The sequence below is a fragment of the Entelurus aequoreus genome, linkage group LG05, assembly GCF_033978785.1.
Source record: "Entelurus aequoreus isolate RoL-2023_Sb linkage group LG05, RoL_Eaeq_v1.1, whole genome shotgun sequence".
In the NCBI taxonomy this organism is placed as follows: domain Eukaryota; kingdom Metazoa; phylum Chordata; class Actinopteri; order Syngnathiformes; family Syngnathidae; genus Entelurus; species Entelurus aequoreus.
This window is the reverse complement of record NC_084735.1, coordinates 52,911,812-52,931,475: the sequence shown is the minus strand read 5'-3', so window position 1 is coordinate 52,931,475 and position 19,664 is coordinate 52,911,812.

The window sequence follows — 19,664 nt, the reverse complement described above, 5'->3', positions numbered from 1 at the left end:
TTCTTGGTTGCCTCCTGCATGGACTGGGGGCCTTTGAGGGGTGTGTCCGGGCCCTCTGCTCCTCCTTTTTATAGCACACACACACACACACACACACACACACACACACACACACACACACACACACACACACACACACACACACACACACACACACACACACACACACACACAGAACTTCAAGGGATTGTCCTGCGGGGGGATGGGGATGCCTTTATAGGGCTCAAGTCCTCCTGACTTGTCGCCTGGCTGTGAGGAGTCTCTAGGCCCCTCGGGGAAGGGCGTCCCGCCTTTCTGCCTGCGTGGAGTGTGGTCTCTCACTGGCTTGTGGGCTGGCTGTCCCCTGCTTCTCCCGTGCCTTGTTTTCTCTTGGGGACGTCTGTCTATAGCCTGTCGCTGGCCGGCCTGGCTGTGTGGGGCCGATGGTCCCTTGTTCCCTGGACACCGCACCTGCTGTTTTGGGTTGGGTTCTCTGGGTGGCTGGGGCCGTACTTTGGCCTCCGCACACACTGGGGGACAAATATATTGTACATACAAATTCACATACATACTCTCATACACACAATTATACATACATATATACACACATACGTATATTCATTCATTAATACATACATACGTGCACACATTTGTACTTACCCACATACATACACAAATACAGTACATACCTACACACTCACGGTACATACACCCACATTCACTGTACAAACATACTGTACATATACACATACTGTACATATACAGTACAAGCACATATGCATACAAACACTCATGCATATAATCACGTTTCATTAAACATATATCAATGTTGTTCCCCTAGGGGAAACTGGGTAACACACGGCACACTGACAAAGCTTAACCTATTGTTACTATAACAATCTACAAGGTTAATACAGTTCGCTTCTCTTTCTTCCCCTCCATTTATCTTCTTTCATATTTATTGTTGCATTTAAAACAATTGTATTATTATTGTTAATATTCCTTATCAATAGTGCTATTTATATTGGTATATGTATTACTCCAATGTTCATTGTCATTTCTGTGTTATTAATATTTACTTCACTAACTGCTTCTTTGCTATCACTTTTCCTATCATATTTGTACATATCCTATTTTCTGTTGCGGTTCTGTTGTTGTTGTTGTTGTTGTTGTCTCTCTGTCTTATCCCCCTCTTGTCCCTGCAATTTCCCCCTCTGTCTTCCTTTTTATTCTCTTTCTATCCCCTCCTGTTCCGGTCCGGCTGCGCCAAACAATATAAATCCATTTAATAAAGTCAAATACAAATAAGGCAACAAAATAAGTATCCCACACTCCTCTTTTGAAAAGTAAATATGTACAGCAAACATGGGCATCTACATCGATCACCAAAATGATTCCCGGGCGCGGCCACCACTGCTCCTCACTGCTCCCCTCACCTCCCAGGGGGTGAACAAGGGGATGGGTCAAATGCAGAGGTTAATTTCACCACACCTAGTGTGTGTGTGACAATCATTGGTACTTTAACTTTAATAATATAATTTGCCTGAGTAGCTGGACAGGACAAAAAAAAAGAAAAAGAAACCGTGAAAAAAGAAGTGAAACCGAAATAAAAGAAACAACATCGTAAAAAAGAGAAGTGATCATAGAGTGTACAAAAATATTAATTTTGTCATCTAAAACATCCACAAAAAATATTGTATTTTTTTCAATGTTTGTATTTATTTATTGCAAAAACTTGTTTCGGGGCCAATTTTTTTCGATACCAAATCTCACTGGCAGTCTTTTGCTCCGTAGGGATCTGCCAGATAGCGGAAAATATGATCAGACTTGACAATCTAGAGCTCAGGCGTCAAACATTTTTTTTTATCGAGGGCAGTTATTGCTACCATCAAAGGGACGATTGTAATTGCAAACCATATAGATGTATAATTGCCTCATGATAATACACAATTTCCCCTTGATTTGATTATTACAGTTCTTAACAAAAATAATGAAAAAAAAAAAGATTTTGAGAAAAACAAAATTATCTAACTAATCACACTAGTATCGATCATATACTGATACTATCCGCCAATGTATGGATCTACCTCTCCTCCTGTTAAGTGTCGTGTACCGACTGTGACAATGCTGACACACCAAAAGTTGTTATATTATCTTCTCTCTAACTAACTAATTAATCTACTAATTATTTATTATTTTTATATAAATAGTTGGTTCCATCTATCAATCAATCAATCAATCAATCAATGTTTATTTATATAGCCCTAAATCAAAAGTTTCTCAAAGGGCTGTACAAGCCACAACGACATCCTCGGTACAGAGCCCACATACGGGCAAGGAAAACTCACCCCAGTGGGACGTCAATGTGAATGACTATGAGAAACCTTGGAGAGGACCGCATATGTGGGTAACCCCCGCCCTCCCACACTCTAGGGGAGACCGAAAGCAATGGATGTCGAGTGGGTCTGACATAATATTGTGAAAGTCCAACACATCAGCGAAAGTCCAGTCCATAGTGGGGCCAGCAGGAACCATCCCGAGTGGAGACGAGTCAACAGCGTAGAGATGTCCCCATCTGATGAACAGGCTAGCGGTCCACCCCGGGTTTGGAGCAGAGTAGAAAAGAAAAGAAAAGAAACGGCAGATCAACTGGTCTAAAAAGGGAGTCTATTTAAAGGCTAGAGTATACAAATGAGTTTTAAGATGAGACTTAAATGCTTCTACTGAGGTAGCATCTCTAACTTTTACCGGGAGGGCATTCCATAATATTGGAGCCCGAATAGAAAACGCTCTATAGCCCGCAGACTTTTTTTGGGCTCTGGGAATCACTAATAAGCCGGAGTTCTTTGAACGCAGATTTCTTGCCGGGACATATGGTACAATACAATCGGCAAGATAGGCAGGAGCTTGACCGTGTAGTATTTTATACGTAAGTAGTAAAACCTTAAAGTCGCATCTTAGGTGCACAGGAAGCCAGTGCAAGTGAGCCAGTATAGGCGTAATATGATCAAACTTTCTTGTTTTTGTCAAAAGTCTAGCAGCCGCATTTTGTACCATCTGTAATCTTTTAATGCTAGACATAGGGAGGCCCGAAAATAAAACGTTACAGTAATCGAGACGAGACGTAACGAACGCATGGATAATGATCTCAGCATCGCTTGTGGACAAAATGGGACGAATTTTAGCGATATTACGGAGATGAAAGAAGGCCGTTTTAGTAACACTCTTAATGTGCGACTCAAACGAGAGAGTTGGGTCGAAGATAATACCCAGATTCTTTACCGAGTCAGCTTGTGTAATTGTTTGGTTGTCAAATGTTAAGGTGGTATTATTAAATAGATGTCGGTGTTGAGCAGGACCGATAATCAGCATTTCCGTTTTCTTAGCGTTGAGTTGCAAAAAGTTAGCGGACATCCATTGTTTAATTTCATTAAGACACGCCTCCAGCTGACTACAATCCGGCGTGTTGGTCAGCTTTAGGGGCATGTAGAGTTGGGTGTCATCAGCATAACAGTGAAAGCTAACACCGTATTTGCGTATGATGTCACCAAGCGGCAGCATGTAAATACTAAAGAGTGCAGGGCCAAGAACCAAACCCTGGGGAACTCCGCACAGTACCTTAACATAGTCCGAGGTCACATTGTTATGGGAGACACACTGCATCCTGTCAGTAAGATAAGAGTTAAACCAAGACAAGGCTAAGTCTGTCATCCCAATACGCGTTTTGATATGCTCTAATAAAATATTATGATCAACAGTATCGAAAGCGGCGCTAAGATCAAGAAGCAGCAACATAGATGAAGCATCAGAATCCATCGTTAGCAATAGATCATTAGTCATTTTTGCGAGGGCTGTCTCCGTAGAGTGATTTGCCCTGAAACCGGACTGAAAAGGTTCACAGAGATTGTTAGACGCTAAGTGTTCATTTAGCTGCTGTGCTACAATTTTTTCGAGGATTTTCGAGATAAACGGAAGGTGGGACACCGGCCGGTAGTTTACCAGGAGATCAGGATCGAGGTTAGGTCTTTTGAGTAGAGGATGAATAACCGCTTTTTTGAATGCTAGGGGAACAGTGCCAGAGGAAAGTGATAAGTTTATAATATTTAACACTGATGGACCTAATAATACAAAAAGCTCCTTGATAAGTTTCCCAGGAATTGGGTCAAGTAAACATGTTGTTTGTTTTGTCCCATTTACACATTTTGACAATTCCTCCAATGTTATTTCATCAAAGAGAGAGAAACTATTTTGGAGGGCGGTATCCGTCGTATATACAGTCGTATCTGTGTTAATAGAACCCAGTTGTAGCTGAGATGCATTGTCTTTAATCTCTTTTCTAATTACTTAAATTTTCTTATTAAAGAAATTCATAAAGTCATCTGCTGAGTGGGTGGAGCTACTGGGAGAAGTCCCTTGTTGGGTTAGCGATGCTACTGTACTAAACAGAAATTTAGGATCATTTTTGTTGAGGTGGATGAGATTTGAGTAATATTTAGCTTTAGCTAAGGTAAGCATGCGTTTATAAGTTATTAAACTATCACACCATGCTTGATGGAAAACCTCAAGTTTAGTCGCACGCCATTTGCGTTCCAGCTTTCTACATGATAATTTCTGGGCTTTAGTTTCTTCTGTAAACCATGGGGTACGCCTTTTAGGGGTCCTTTTTAGCTTTAGCGGTGCTACAATATCAATGGTGTCGCGCAGGGTGTCATTAAAGTTGTTAGTGAGGTTATCAATAGAGCCCACATAATTTGAGAATGGTGCCATTACCGAAGGCAGTAGGTCAGTAAGAGTCGTCGTTGTGGCAGCATTAATGTTGCGGCTGCTATAGTAGTTATTATTATTATTATTAGTTTGTTGACAATGAGTCAGAACTTCGAATTTTATAAGGTAATGATCGGACATTACTTTAGTGTACAGGTGTATCGTAACTTTAGAGGTGGTGACACCCCTGACAAGCACTAGATCTATCATATTACCGTTGCGATGCGTGGGTTCATTTATTATTTGTGTAAGACCACAGCTATCAATTATAGTCTGGAGCGCCACGCATGGAGGGTCCGATGGGGTATTCATATGGATATTAAAGTCCCCCATTATGATTATATTGTCGGCGTGCGTCACTAGATCAGCAACAAACTCTGAGAATTCACTGATGGAGTCCGAATAGGGCCCAGGGGGGCGGTAGATAACAGCCAGGTGGAGAGACAGCGGTGTGACAAACCTCAAAGTGAGCACCTCAAACGAGTTATATTTATTATTTAGGTTAGGTGTAAGATTATAGTTTTCATTGTATATTAGTGCGACACCCCCTCCCCTTTTAAGAGGTCGGGCAACATGTGTATTGGTATAGCCAGGCAGTAGGTCAGTAAGAGTCGTCGTTGTGGCAGCATTAATGTTGCGGCTGCTATAGTAGTTATTATTATTATTATTAGTTTGTTGACAATGAGTCAGAACTTCGAATTTTATAAGGTAATGATCGGACATTACTTTAGTGTACAGGTGTATCGTAACTTTAGAGGTGGTGACACCCCTGACAAGCACTAGATCTATCATATTACCGTTGCGATGCGTGGGTTCATTTATTATTTGTGTAAGACCACAGCTATCAATTATAGTCTGGAGCGCCACGCATGGAGGGTCCGATGGGGTATTCATATGGATATTAAAGTCCCCCATTATGATTATATTGTCGGCGTGCGTCACTAGATCAGCAACAAACTCTGAGAATTCACTGATGGAGTCCGAATAGGGCCCAGGGGGGCGGTAGATAACAGCCAGGTGGAGAGACAGCGGTGTGACAAACCTCAAAGTGAGCACCTCAAACGAGTTATATTTATTATTTAGGTTAGGTGTAAGATTATAGTTTTCATTGTATATTAGTGCGACACCCCCTCCCCTTTTAAGAGGTCGGGCAACATGTGTATTGGTATAGCCAGGCAGTAGGTCAGTAAGAGTCGTCGTTGTGGCAGCATTAATGTTGCGGCTGCTATAGTAGTTATTATTATTATTATTAGTTTGTTGACAATGAGTCAGAACTTCGAATTTTATAAGGTAATGATCGGACATTACTTTAGTGTACGGGAGTATCGTAACTTTAGAGGTGGTGACACCCCTGACAAGCACTAGATCTATCGTATTACCGTTGCGATGCGTGGGTTCATTTATTATTTGTGTAAGACCACAGCTATCAATTATAGTCTGGAGCGCCACGCATGGAGGGTCCGATGGGGTATTCATATGGATATTAAAGTCCCCCATTATGATTATATTGTCGGCGTGCGTCACTAGATCAGCAACAAACTCTGAGAATTCACTGATGAAGTCCGAATAGGGCCCAGGGGGGCGGTAGATAACAGCCAGGTGGAGAGGCAGCGGTGTGACAAACCTCAAAGTGAGCACCTCAAACGAGTTATATTTATTATTTAGGTTAGGTGTAAGATTATAGTTTTCATTGTATATTAGTGCGACACCCCCTCCCCTTTTAAGAGGTCGGGCAACATGTGTATTGGTATAGCCAGGAGGAGATGCCTCATTTAGCGCAAAAAAATCGTCTGGTTTGAGCCAGGTCTCGGCGAGACCAACGACGTCAAGTTTGTTGTCTCTAATGACTTCATTAACTAATAGCGTTTTGGAAGATAATGATCTTATGTTTAAAAAGACCATATTATAGGCTGTTTTGAGGATTGTTTGTTGAAATTATCCGAAGTAGCAATATTAATAATGTTGCGTTTATTATGCGTATTGCACTTTAAATAGTTTCGACCATATCTAGGAATTGATACGACGGGGATATTCAGATTGTTTGCTTGATGTTGCGATAAACTGAACGCATCATAGTTAGCTACCTCAGTACAATGTATATCTGCCTCTGACACGGTCACAAAAGAAAAAACATTATGTGAGTTGTGTTTTATTCTACGAGAATTGCTATGTATGCAGGGATTATCCAGCCTGACGCCGGCTAGTTCTAGTTTAAATGGCTTCTTACCCGGAGACTCCACGCTTCTTTGGTTAGCTTTTCTCTTTGTTGTTAGCCCAGCTCGGCATCCCCGCTTCTGCTTCCGCTCGCACCGCTTATGTCGTCTCCATTGGCGGTCACCGCTAGCACTTGACTCCGCTGCTACAAAGGCCGCTCGATGTAGCCCACGAAGTATTCCCATGCTAGCGATGAGGTCCACCGTACATGCATCTTTCAGTCTATAACGACCCGATCCATCCACATCCAGAATTGTCTGTCGGTCGTATGTGATCACAGAGTGTTTACGCTTTGAGCCAGCCATGAAATTGACAGAAATGACGGGTGTTTTTTGCCAAATCGCTCTACACTTCCAAGCATACATGTCGTAAAGTTTAGAAAACACTTATTTCTTGGTGTTGTTTAAAGGCAAACTGCACTTTTTGAAATATGTGCCTGTTGTTCACAATCCTTATGAGCGATAAGAGCAAATAGGGTTTTTTTTTGGTTCTAATTTGTAATAATCGTCTCGTTTTAAGTGGCTAGGAAGTAGGAACGCAGCTAATAGGATCAATCCATTCTGCCGCTAAATCCCTCAAACAATGTATCCAAAAACTTAAAATATCTTATTTACGTTTCATAACCTGCATAATAACCAAGCTGCAGCGACATCGTTATTGTAAGAGCGAACGCTGAGGAAATGTTTATTTAACATAGTAACACATCACCTTGTTACAACATTAGCAAGAGGAAAACTAGCTTCCACATCAGCAGCTGAATGGCTTTTGAGTTTATAATGCATAACACAATGCGCTAGAACACCGGTCTGTACTGACTGCAACACATGTACAATCATATTACAGTATCTGTAAAGTTCCACGTTTCATTTGGACACAGCTGGCTCGACAGTGTATATATCTGTACTAACAAACATGACGTGCTGCAGGTGTCATGATCAATATTACAGTGATTTACTCGATGAAGAGTTGTCAGTTTGGTCAATCGGACTCAGAATCAAAATCAAAAATAGTTGATTAATCTCTGGGAGGAAATTCAGGTTTTATCGCTGGTTTTTATCCAATACAGTAATAAATAAGCAAGAAAATAAACAAACTATAAACATAAATACCAAGTAGGAGTACTATGATAGCATATGTACAAGATAAACAATATTTACATGATGAATTTAAGATATTGCACTGTTATTGAACAGTAAGTAGAACGATTGCTCAGTTTTGGGTCGCCGGCTTTGTTTTTTCCAGTTGATTTTGGGTAGGTGGAAAAAACATTTTTTACAACTGCAGGGTTTGTTAGCGCAAACAGTTCATCTTTTGTTATGATGCATTTTCTTTTGGCACTGTCCTCCTCGCCAGATACAAGAAGCTCTTCCATTGGTAATAACATTGTTTGCCCCTCAGTACAACAGAAGTACTCCATTTCTGTTGACATAGCTTGGCAGGCTCCACATTTACACCAACAAGTCATGCCGGTCCTGACACTATTGGCTACCGTCTACCGCGAGCAGGTTACCGCCTCGCACATGCCCCCATGGCCCAAGACACCACACCCACCAGTCTCATCAACGGGGGCAGGGGGGGCGGGGATATAATCTCTCCTCTGCTCCTTATTTCCAGGGTACCGGCGCTGCTGAGAGGGGGCTTCCCCCGCAGACGGCACCTCGAACACCAGGGCAGGCGTGCTGGAGGTGCGGGCAGCCCGGGCGTGTGAGACGAGAGTGCTCCATGATGGAGGTGGGACAGGTGAAGCGGGTTGCCGGCCCTCCAGTGCCCTCCCCCGATCCAGGGGAGACGTATTGCGTCCCGGTAAGGGTACAAGGGAGTACATACCATGGTGGATTCGGGCTGAAAACAGTCCATGATCCACCAGAACCTGGTTCGACCTGGGGAGTTGAGGCATGCGACGCAGGGGCGAATTAGGTGTATACATGGGGATGTGCACGCGTATCCTATTGTGCTAATAGAGATTTGGTATAAGGGACAAAAGCATAGGGTTAAGGTTGCCGTAAGCGTGCACCTGACGCACCCCATAATTTTAGGGACAAATTGGCCGGGGTTTCACCAGCTTGTGACACAATGTGTGGGGGTGCGTTCACGGACAGTAGGACGGGGGAATATCCGCGCAGTTCTCAGTGACACGGGTTCATCCAGCACTGCTGAGCAGGAACTGGCGGGGGCTTCACGGGAAGCCCCCCCTTAAGCAGTCCCGTGATGAAACTTTGTGCTCGGCCTGGGACCAGGTGGATTACATCGACGGTCAGCTGGTGCGCCCGGAGAAAGCGCGGGTATTCCCCCACTTTTCAATTATTAGAGATAGGTTATACAGAGTGAGCCGTGACACTCAAATGGGAGAGGAATCCACCCAGTTGTTGGTGCCAAAACACAGCCGGGAAATGATCTTCCGGGCGGCGCATTGTAATCCCATGTCTGGCCACATGGGGTACGATAAAACACTCAATCGGGTCATGGTCCAATTCTATTGGCCGGGCATCCGGGCAGACGTGCGCAGGTGGTGTGCTGCCTGCCCGGATTGCCAGCTGGTGAATCCGGCGGCCATCCCGAAGGCGCCCTTGCGCCCATTACCGCTCATGGAGGTCCCATTCGAGAGAATTGGGATGGACCCCATCGGACCATTTCACCCGAGCACACGGGGATATCACTTTGTGTTAGTCCTGGTGGATTACGCAACGCGCTATCCCAAAGCAGTGCCCCTGCGCTCCATCTCTGCCAAGAGTGTTGCGCAAGCTCTGTTTCAGGTCATCTCCCAAGTCGGAATCCCGAAAGAGATTCTGACGGACCAAGGCACGTCCTTTATGTCACGCACGTTAAAGGAACTATACGGATTACTGGGAATTAAAGCGATCCGCACCAGTGTGTACCACCCACAAACAGATGGGCTGGTGGAACGGTTAAATGAAACGCTGAAAACCATGATCCTAAGTTCATGCACGAGGACAAACCAAATTGGGATAAATGGCTGGATCCCCTAATGTTTGCGATGCGGGAGGTACCTCAGGCCTCCGTAGGTTTTGCGCCTTTCAAGCTATTATACGGCAGAAGGCCGCGCGGAGTGCTGGACCTAATTAAGGAAAGCTGGGAGGAGGGTTCAAGCTCCAGTAAAAACGAAATTCGGTACGTTATGGACATGCGAGCAAAAAAAAAACTCCACACGGTGGGGCACTTGTCACGTGAGAATTTGCTCCGCACCCAGCAACGGCAGCAGCGCACGTATAACAAGGGGACCCAGCTTAGAAAATTTTCACAGGGAGAAAAAGTGCTTGTATTACTCCCAACCTCCAGCTCCAAATTACTTGCGCGCTGGCAAGGTCCTTTTGAGGTCACACGGCAAGTGGGTGATGTGGACTACGAGGTTTGGCACACAAATTTACCATCTAAACCTACTGAAGGCATGGAGGAAGGCGGAGCCTGTTTCCACGGTGACGGTAGTGAGGGAGGAGGAGGAGTTGGGGCCAGAGGTCCCGCGCTCTGCCCCTCCCCTGCCCTGTGACGACCAACTCACGTTAGCGCAGAAAGCGGATGTTGCTAAGCTGCAGCGGCGCTTTTCTGATGTGTTCTCCCCTCGGCCCAGCCGCACGAACCTCATTCAACATCATATTGTTACGGTGTAATCTCGGCCATACAGAATCCCCGAACACAAGCGCAAAGTAGTTCGGGAAGAATTAAAATCCATGTTGGAATTGGGGGTAATAGAAGAATCCCACAGTGTGTGGTGCAGACCCATCGTTCTGGTGGGGAAGAAGGATCAATCAATCAATCAATCAATCAATGTTTATTTATATAGCCCTAAATCACAAGTGTCTCAAAGGGCTGTACAAGCCACAACGACATCCTCGGTACAGAGCCCACATACGGGCAAGGAAAACTCACCCCAGTGGGACGTCAATGTGAATGACTATGAGAAACCTTGGAGAGGACCGCATATGTGGGTAACCCCCCCCCTCCCACACTCTAGGGGAGACCGAAAGCAATGTCTGACATGATATTGTGAAAGTCCAGTCCACAGTGGATCCAACACATCAGCGAAAGTCCAGTCCATAGTGGGGCCAGCAGGAACCATCCCGAGCGGAGACGGGTCAGCAGCGTAGAGATGTCCCCAACCGATGCACAGGCTAGCGGTCCACCCCGGGTCCCGACTCTGGACAACCAGCACTTCATCCGTGGCCACCGGACCTGTGCAACTCCCCCCCATAAGGGAGAGGGAAGCAGAGGAGAAAAGAAAAGAAAAGAAACGGCAGATCAACTGGTCTAAAAAGGGAGTCTATTTAAAGGCTAGAGTATACAAATGAGTTTTAAGATGGGACTTAAATGCTTCTACTGAGGTAGCATCTCTAACTTTTACTGGGAGGGCATTCCATAGTATTGGAGCCCGAATAGAAAACACTCTATAGCCCGCAGACTTTTTTTGGGCTCAGGGAATCACTAATAAGCTGGAGTTCTTTGAACGCAGATTTCTTGTCGGGACATATGGTACAATACAATCGGCAAGATAGGCAGGAGCTTGACCGTGTAGTATTTTATACGTAAGTAGTAAAACCTTAAAGTCGCATCTTAAGTGCACAGGAAGCCAGTGCAAGTGAGCCAGTATAGGCGTAATATGATCAAACTTTCTTGTTTTTGTCAAAAGTCTAGCAGCCACATTTTGTACCAACTGTAATCTTTTAATGCTAGACATAGGGAGGCCCGAAAATAAAACGTTACAGTAATCGAGACGAGATGTAACGAACGCATGGATAATGATCTCAGCGTCGCTTGTGGACAAAATGGAACACATTTTTGCGATATTACGGAGATGAAAGAAGGTCGTTTTAGTAACACTCTTAATGTGTGACTCAAACGAGAGAGTTGGGTCGAAGATAATACCCAGATTCTTTACCGAGTCAGCTTGTGTAATTGTTTGGTTGTCAAATGTTAAGGTGGTATTATTAAATAGATGTCGGTGTTGAGCAGGACCGATAATCAGCATTTCCGTTTTCTTAGCGTTGAGTTGCAAAAAGTTAGTGGACATCCATTGTTTAATTTCATTAAGACACGCCTCCAGCTGACTACAATCCGGCGTGTTGGTCAGCTTTAGGGGCATGTAGAGTTGGGTGTCATCAGCATAACAGTGAAAGCTAACACCGTATTTGCGTATGATGTCACCTAGCGGCAGCATGTAAATACTAAAGAGTGCAGGGCCAAGAACCGAACCCTGGGGAACTCCGCACGTTACCTTAACATAGTCCGAGGTCACATTGTTATGGGAGACACACTGCATCCTGTCAGTAAGATAAGAGTTAAACCAAGACAAGGCTAAGTCTGACATCCCAATACACGTTTTGATACGTCTGTGCGCTTCTGTGTGGATTACCGCAAGGTGAATGAAATATCACGGTTCGACGCGTACCCAATGCCTCGGGTTGACGAGCTCCTGGATCGGCTAGGCACTGCTCGTTTTTTCACGACACTGGATTTAACCAAAGGCTACTGGCAGATTCCCTTATCACCAGAGTCCCGGGAAAAAACGGCCTTTTCCACTCCGGAAGGTTTATACCAGTTTGTGACACTTCCGTTTGGTTTGTTCGGTGCGCCCGCCACGTTCCAGTGCCTCATGGACCGGCTGCTGCGCCCTCACGCGGCATACGCAGCGGCTTACCTGGATGATGTTATCATCCAGAGTAGCAGCTGGGAAGATCACATGCAAGGGGGGGGGCGGTGCTCGAGTCCCTGAGGCGGGCAGGGCTCACCGCCAACCCGGCGAAGTGCGCGGTTGGCCGGAGGGAGGTACAGTATCTGGGGTACCACTTGGGGGGGGGGTGGCAGGTGCGGCCGCAGGTAGACAAGACGACGGCGATCGCAGCCTGTCCACCCCCCGAGACGAAAAAAGAGGTGAGGCAGTTTTTGGGCATGGCAGGATATTACCGGCGGTTAATTGCCCGGTTTGCAGACCTGACCAGCCCACTGACTGACCTCACCCGAAAGGGTGCGCCAGAGCTGGTCCAGTGCACGGAGCAGTGCCAGCGGGTGTTCGAACAGGTAAAATCAGCACTCTGTGAGGAACCGGTACTGTGCATGCCTGACTTCACCATCCCTTTCTGTCTGCAGGCGGACGCGTCAGGCCGGGGTCGGGGCCCTCCGGTACTACCTGTTGGGGCGCGCCTTCAGTCTCTGCTCGGACCACAAATCGCTCCAGTGGCTCCACCGCATGAAGGATTCCAACGCACGGATCACCCGGTGGTACCTTGCATTGCAACCCTACAACTTCCGGGTGGTCCACCGGCCAGGGACGCAGATGGTCGTAGCCGACTTCCTCTCTCGCCCCTCTATGGGGCGTGGTCCACGCGTTCCCTGTGGACAGGGCGTGTGCAGGAGCCGGCTGTGAAGCAACTGACAGGTGAGGAGATATCTCAGCTGGAACGAGTTATCTAATCACCTGTCTCTTTATTAGCAGCGTCGGAGAGCATGAGGGGGTGTCTGAAGGGGAGTGGACGCGCGACACACATGGTGCTGAAAAGCACAGAAAGAGGACCGAGACAGAGACTGCTAAAAAGCATCAGAGACTGAGAAAAATAAAAATACAAATAAAAGACAGTTGTAAATCCACAGCCTAAGGGTGTCGCGTGGTGATATTGGTCCAAGGAAGAACCCATTGACAGGCAGAGTCGTTCACAGTCACATAACCAACTGCTAGCCATTTGTCAGCTGGATGACTAAAAATAAAGTATCAGCCAGAGGGGATCTACGTTTATGAATGACATTGAAAAAAAACAAAAAAACAATGGCAATCACATACTTTTTTACAAAAAATGGCCAATACCGATCGGTGACCGATCGATCAGCAAATCCCTACCCAACAGCTATACACAGGGGGGCCTTGAGTACTTAAATTGCGGGGGGTCCAATGTCCGACGACTTGACTGCGAAGTTGATAGTCAAATCAGACTCCTTTGAATCAAATTGTCAAATGATCGACACACCGAGGACACACCTAATATCAGCCAATGCCCTTTCACTCCTGTACTGGTCATAATGACAATGGTCAAGTGTGCCATGCGTTAGACAACAGCACCACTGAATGGACAAAAGATGTTTGTTATGTTGAGTGAAAAGATACATTGATCTGCAGAGCGAAAACATTAGGTTAACTCTGGGTGATCTGCTACCAGCTCAATCAGGAACATACAGAAGTGCGTTGAGCAATCAATGTGTGGTCAATGTATTGATCCTTTAAGGTGAGCCATCAAGGCACCCTGCTCAGTCCACTCAGTTAGTCGCTATCTTATCAAACAAGGTGGTAATGGAAACTAATGAGTGCAAGGAAGATGTTTATCCGCCTAGATTCTAACAGTCAATTAGTCTTTTCCCTTATAAGAATTGGTTTACATTTGAGTTGAACAAATAGGGAAGGTCTCGGCTGATTGGATCGTCAGTAAGATCAATCAGTCAATATTGCAACTCGTATGTTCTATGAATAAACACTAAAGTTACATTACGTCACCATCCATCCATGTTTTCCTCTTATCCGAAGTCGGGTTGCGGGGGAAGCAGCCTAAGCAGAGAAGCCCAGACATCTCTCTCCTCAGCGACTTCCTCCAGCTCCTCCTGGGGATTCCCAAGGCGTTCCCAGGCCAGCCGGGAGACATAGTCTTCCCAACGTGTCCTGGGTTTTCCCTGTAGCCTCCTACCGGTCAAACGTGCCCTAAACACTTCCCAGAGCAGGCGTTTGTGTGGTATCCTGACCAGATGCCTGAACCACCTCATCTGGCTCCCCTCAATGTGGAGGAGCAGCGGCTTTACTCTGAGCTTCTCCCAAATGACAGAGCTTTTCACCCTATCTTTAAAGGAGAGCCCCACCGTGATCTTGTCCTTTCGGTCACAACCCAAAGCTCATGACCATAGGTGAGGATGGGAATCAACCGGTAAATTGAGAGCTTTGCCTTCCGGTTCAGTTTCTTCTTCACCACAACGGATCGATTCAGGGTCCGCATCACTGCAGAAGCCGCACCAATTCGCTAGTCGATCTCATTGTTCACTCTTCCCTCACTCGTGAACCATACGCCGAGGTACTTAAATTCCTCCACTTGGGGAAAGATCTCCCCCCCAAACTGGAGATAGCACTCCACCCTTTTCCGGGCAAGAGCCAAGGCTGCGAACTGATCCAGAAGATCCTGAAGATCCTGGCCAGATTAAGCCAGGAGGACCACATCATCTGCAAAATGCAGAGACACATATTTCTCAATTTAAAAAGCGATTACGTTGTTTCAATTTGATTGAGTTTGCTGACTGTCCTGCCACTGAGGACTTGAACTGTCGTTGACTAAATATTTTCCAAGTTGAATCTGATTACATTTTGACAATCAGTGGACTATGAGTAAAACATTTTTTGAATGCTACATGCAAGCCAGCATGAGTGCAGCTAATGTGGATCCCCACAAATAAACAGGTGGGAGCTTCAAAACAACAAAAACTTAATGAAAACAAATAATACAATTTTAAAAACTACTTTCTAACTTACGGATCTGATTTGTTGAACTTTTCCCACAGTCAACAAACACAATTTGTTATGCTAGCATGTTTTGTACTAGGGTTGCCAACTGTCCCTGGAAGAATGGAATTGTCCCGTATTTAGACATACCTGTTGCGTATTGAGCAGTCAAGGGATGTACTTTGTCCCGTATTTTTTACCGTTTGAATCACAAAATATCTGTAAAAATTAATAGATTCCATCAAATGAGAACAGCTTCACAAAGTCTGCAATAGGGTAATTCATTGGATGAATCGCTCACCTGTTGAAGTCATCGCAGTTCGACTTTTCTGCCGTCTAAAATGTGTTTTGCCTTCCTTAGAATTATTTGCTGAGTTTCTGGCAGTCAGGATTTCAAATATGACTTTTTTCTGGAAAAAAAGGTAGAAATTGGGGAAGTTCGAAGGTCATTTTTGTCTCGATTGTTTGTTTCTGTCTGGCTATCACTTCCGCGAGGTACATGTTAACTTTTTTAACATCCTCGCGCTCTTGTTGTATTGTCCTCAAAACACTAGTTGTGCATCTCAGGTGTTGAACATAAACATAGTGTGTCCAGCTTTATGATAGTGACACTACACCTTATGATAGTGATGGTACACTTTATGATAGTGACACTACACCTTATGATAGTGATGCTATGATCTTGTCTAAGTTTGCTACACTTTATGATAGTGACACTTCACTTCATGATAGAGACACTAAACTTTATGATACTGACACATTATGATAATGAATGAGTACCTCACTTTTTAGAATTGGTATTTAACAAATGTGCTCTCTTGTTGTATTGTCCTCAAAACCAAAATTGTGCATCTAAGTTGTTGAGCATAAACATAGTGTGTCCAGCTTTATGATAGTGACATTACACTTCATGATAGTCAATCAATCAATCAATCAAACTTTATTTGTATAGCACTTTTCATACATATAAAATGTAGCACAAAATGCTTTACATTTAAAAAACAATGTGTTCCATTCTCATTGCATAACTGCTGGTTAGAACAGTCAAAGCCCCACTAATAAAACTCATGTAAAAACATATGTGGCTGAGCACGGAAGAACCGGGTGATACAGCAGTATCTTAGGGAGCCGAGTGCACCAGGAGCTGCATGATGAGGGGCCACGACCGCAATGATCCTGAGCCAGGGCATAAAGCGAGGGACCAGGGAGTCCTCTCATCAAGAAACCCATGAGCCAAAGCCACAACAGCCGCAGCACATCAGAGCCCCCAATAAAGAGTGCTCCCGCTGAGTAAACACTGCAAATAACTCTATAAATCAAAAAATATATTAAGAGGATAAAATAAATGAATAAAATATATTAATAGGATACCATATAAAAATGTATAAATATTACATAAATATGCAGTTAAAAGCTGAATAAGATTAATTTTATTGGTATGTGGTAAATAAAAGCTAAAAAATACTAGATAAACACAGTTAAAAAGATATTAAAGTATTAATTCATTGCTTAGTTTTTAAAAATCGTAACATCCTCTGCAGCCCTGAGGGCCTGCGGCAGGTTGTTCCACAAATGGTGGGCGTAATAATGGAATGACACCTCCCCGTGAGTATGGGTCCGGACTTTTGGAATATTTAGGAGGTCCAAATCGGAAGACCTCTGGGACCACGAGGGCTCATAAGATAAAAGCAACTCGGAAAGATAAGAAGGCCCAAGACCATTGAGGCATTTAAAAACCATTAAAAGAATCTTAAAATCAATTCTGGAACACACAGGGAGCCAATGCACTGATTTTAAAACCAGTGCGTGAAGAGGGGGGCAGAGCAGAAAACAAACGGCAGATCAACTGGTCTAAAAGGGGGGTCTATTTAAAGGCTAGAGTATACAAACGAGTTTTAAGATGGTACTTAAATGCTTCTAAGCAGAAGCATTTAAAGGCCTACTGAAATGAATTTTTTTAATTTAAACGGGGATAGCAGATCCATTCTATGTGTCATACTTGATCATTTTGCGATATTGCCGTATTTTTGCTAAAAGGATTTAGTATAGAACAACGTCGATAAAGTTCGCAACTTTTGGTCTCTGATAAAAAAAAACTTTGCCCCTACCGGAAGTAGCGTGACGTTGTCAGTTGTTCACTCCCTCATATTTTCCTATTGTTTTCAACGCAGCTAGAGCTATTCGGACAATTACCCCATTAATTTGAGCGAGGATGAAAGATTCGTGGATGAGGAACGTTAGAGTGACGGACTAGAATGCAGTGAAATACTTTTTTTTTTCCGCTCTGACCGTAACTTAGGTGCAAGCTGGCTCATTGGATTCCACACTCTCTCCTTTTTCTATTGTGGATCACGGATTTGTATTTTAAACCACCTCGGATACTATATCCTCTTGAAAATGAGAGTCGAGAACGCGAAATGGACATTCAGTGCCTTTTATCTCCACGACAATACATCGACGAAGCTCATGCTAATTAGCATGAGCTAACGTGATAGCATCTGTCTCAAATGCAGATAGAAACAAAATAAATAAATCCCTGACTGGAAGGATAGACAGAAGATCAACAATACTATTAAACCATGTACATGTAACTACACGGTTAATAGAGCTCAGCCTGGCAAAGCTTAACAATGCTGTTGCTAACGACGCTAAGGCTGACTTAGCAACTTAGCAACCGGACCTCACAGAGTTATGATAAAAACATTAGCGCTCCACCTACGCCAGCCAGCCATCATCTGCCCAGCTCATCAACACCCGTGCTCACCTGCGTTCCAGCGATCGACGGCGCGACGAAGGACTTCACCCGATCATCCGTGCGGTGGCCGGTTAGCATCGGCTAGCGCGTCTGCTATCCAAGTGAGTAATCCTTGTTGTGTTGCTACAGCCAGCCGCTATACACCGACCCACCTACAACTCTCTTCTTTGCAGCCTCCATTGTTCATTAAACAAATTGCAAAAGATTCACCAACACAGATGTCTAGAATACTGTGGAATTATGAAATGAAAACAGAGCTTTTTTGTATTGTATTCAATGAGGAAGGCATACCTCTGTTCCCCGGGCTACGTCACGCGCATACGTCATCCTCCGAAGGCTTTTTCAACCGGAAGTGTGGCGGGAAATTTAAAATTGCACTTTATAAATTAACCCGGCCGTATTGGCATGTGTTGCAATGTTAAGATTTCATCATTGATATATAAACTATCAGACTGCGTAATCGGTAGTAGTGGGTTTCAGTAGGCCTTTAAGAATTATAAGAAGTGGGGATAGAACATGTTAAAACAAAAAATAACCACATATTAACAGTAAATTAAGATTAATAATCCTTCCATTTTCTACCGCTGGTCCCTCACACTTTTGAAACAATGATACAATGAGAATTGTCATAATGTGTTACTGCAGTAGTCAGCAGCCAAAATAGGAACCTTTGGAACCCGTTGGTTTACTCACTAGTAAAAGTGAAGTTTTCTAGTATATTCACTATGTTACTTAATGCCAAAATTCTTCTTTGATTGCAATAAAAAACACATGTTTAATGAATCTAACATTTTCTGTTAAAGGAAAGCCAATAATGCAATTTTTTGCGATCCCCTTCATTTAGAAAAGTATCGAAATACATTTTGGTACCGGTATCAAAATACTGGTATCGGGACAACCCTAGTATATAGTATATCATATAATGCAGTTGTACCTTTAAATAAACAGGTACAAATCTGACACTGACAAAAGAGTGGCTGTTCGGGGGCACACGATATAATGCACAAAATCCACACAGTACAAGATGTATCCAGTTTATTTTTGCTATTATTATTGAAGGGGTTGGCTTATCTAACTTTGTGGTTTATGGGGAATTCTTGATCATACATTGTACAGAGGGGGAATTTATCGCACCAATACGCCTGACTACACTCTATGGCACGCTAAATCCAAAGGAGAACAAAAAATGGACACATTTGTCAATGTATTCCCACAATCAAGTTATTTCAGCATATACAAAATATTTTGTTAATACATTTATGATTGTTAAAAAACATCTTCTCTCTTTCTTCGTAATCTGCAGATAATTCCACCTCGTTAAACTTAAATGAAATCATAGTCTTACTTTCCCTTCAGAATATATGGTCAGACGTGTTTAAAGTGGGTCTAATAAAATGGGAAATGTACGTTAGACTCACGTTCCTCCTACCTCGTAACGTCCTTTGAATTATTCAGCAGTCTGACTCGTATACC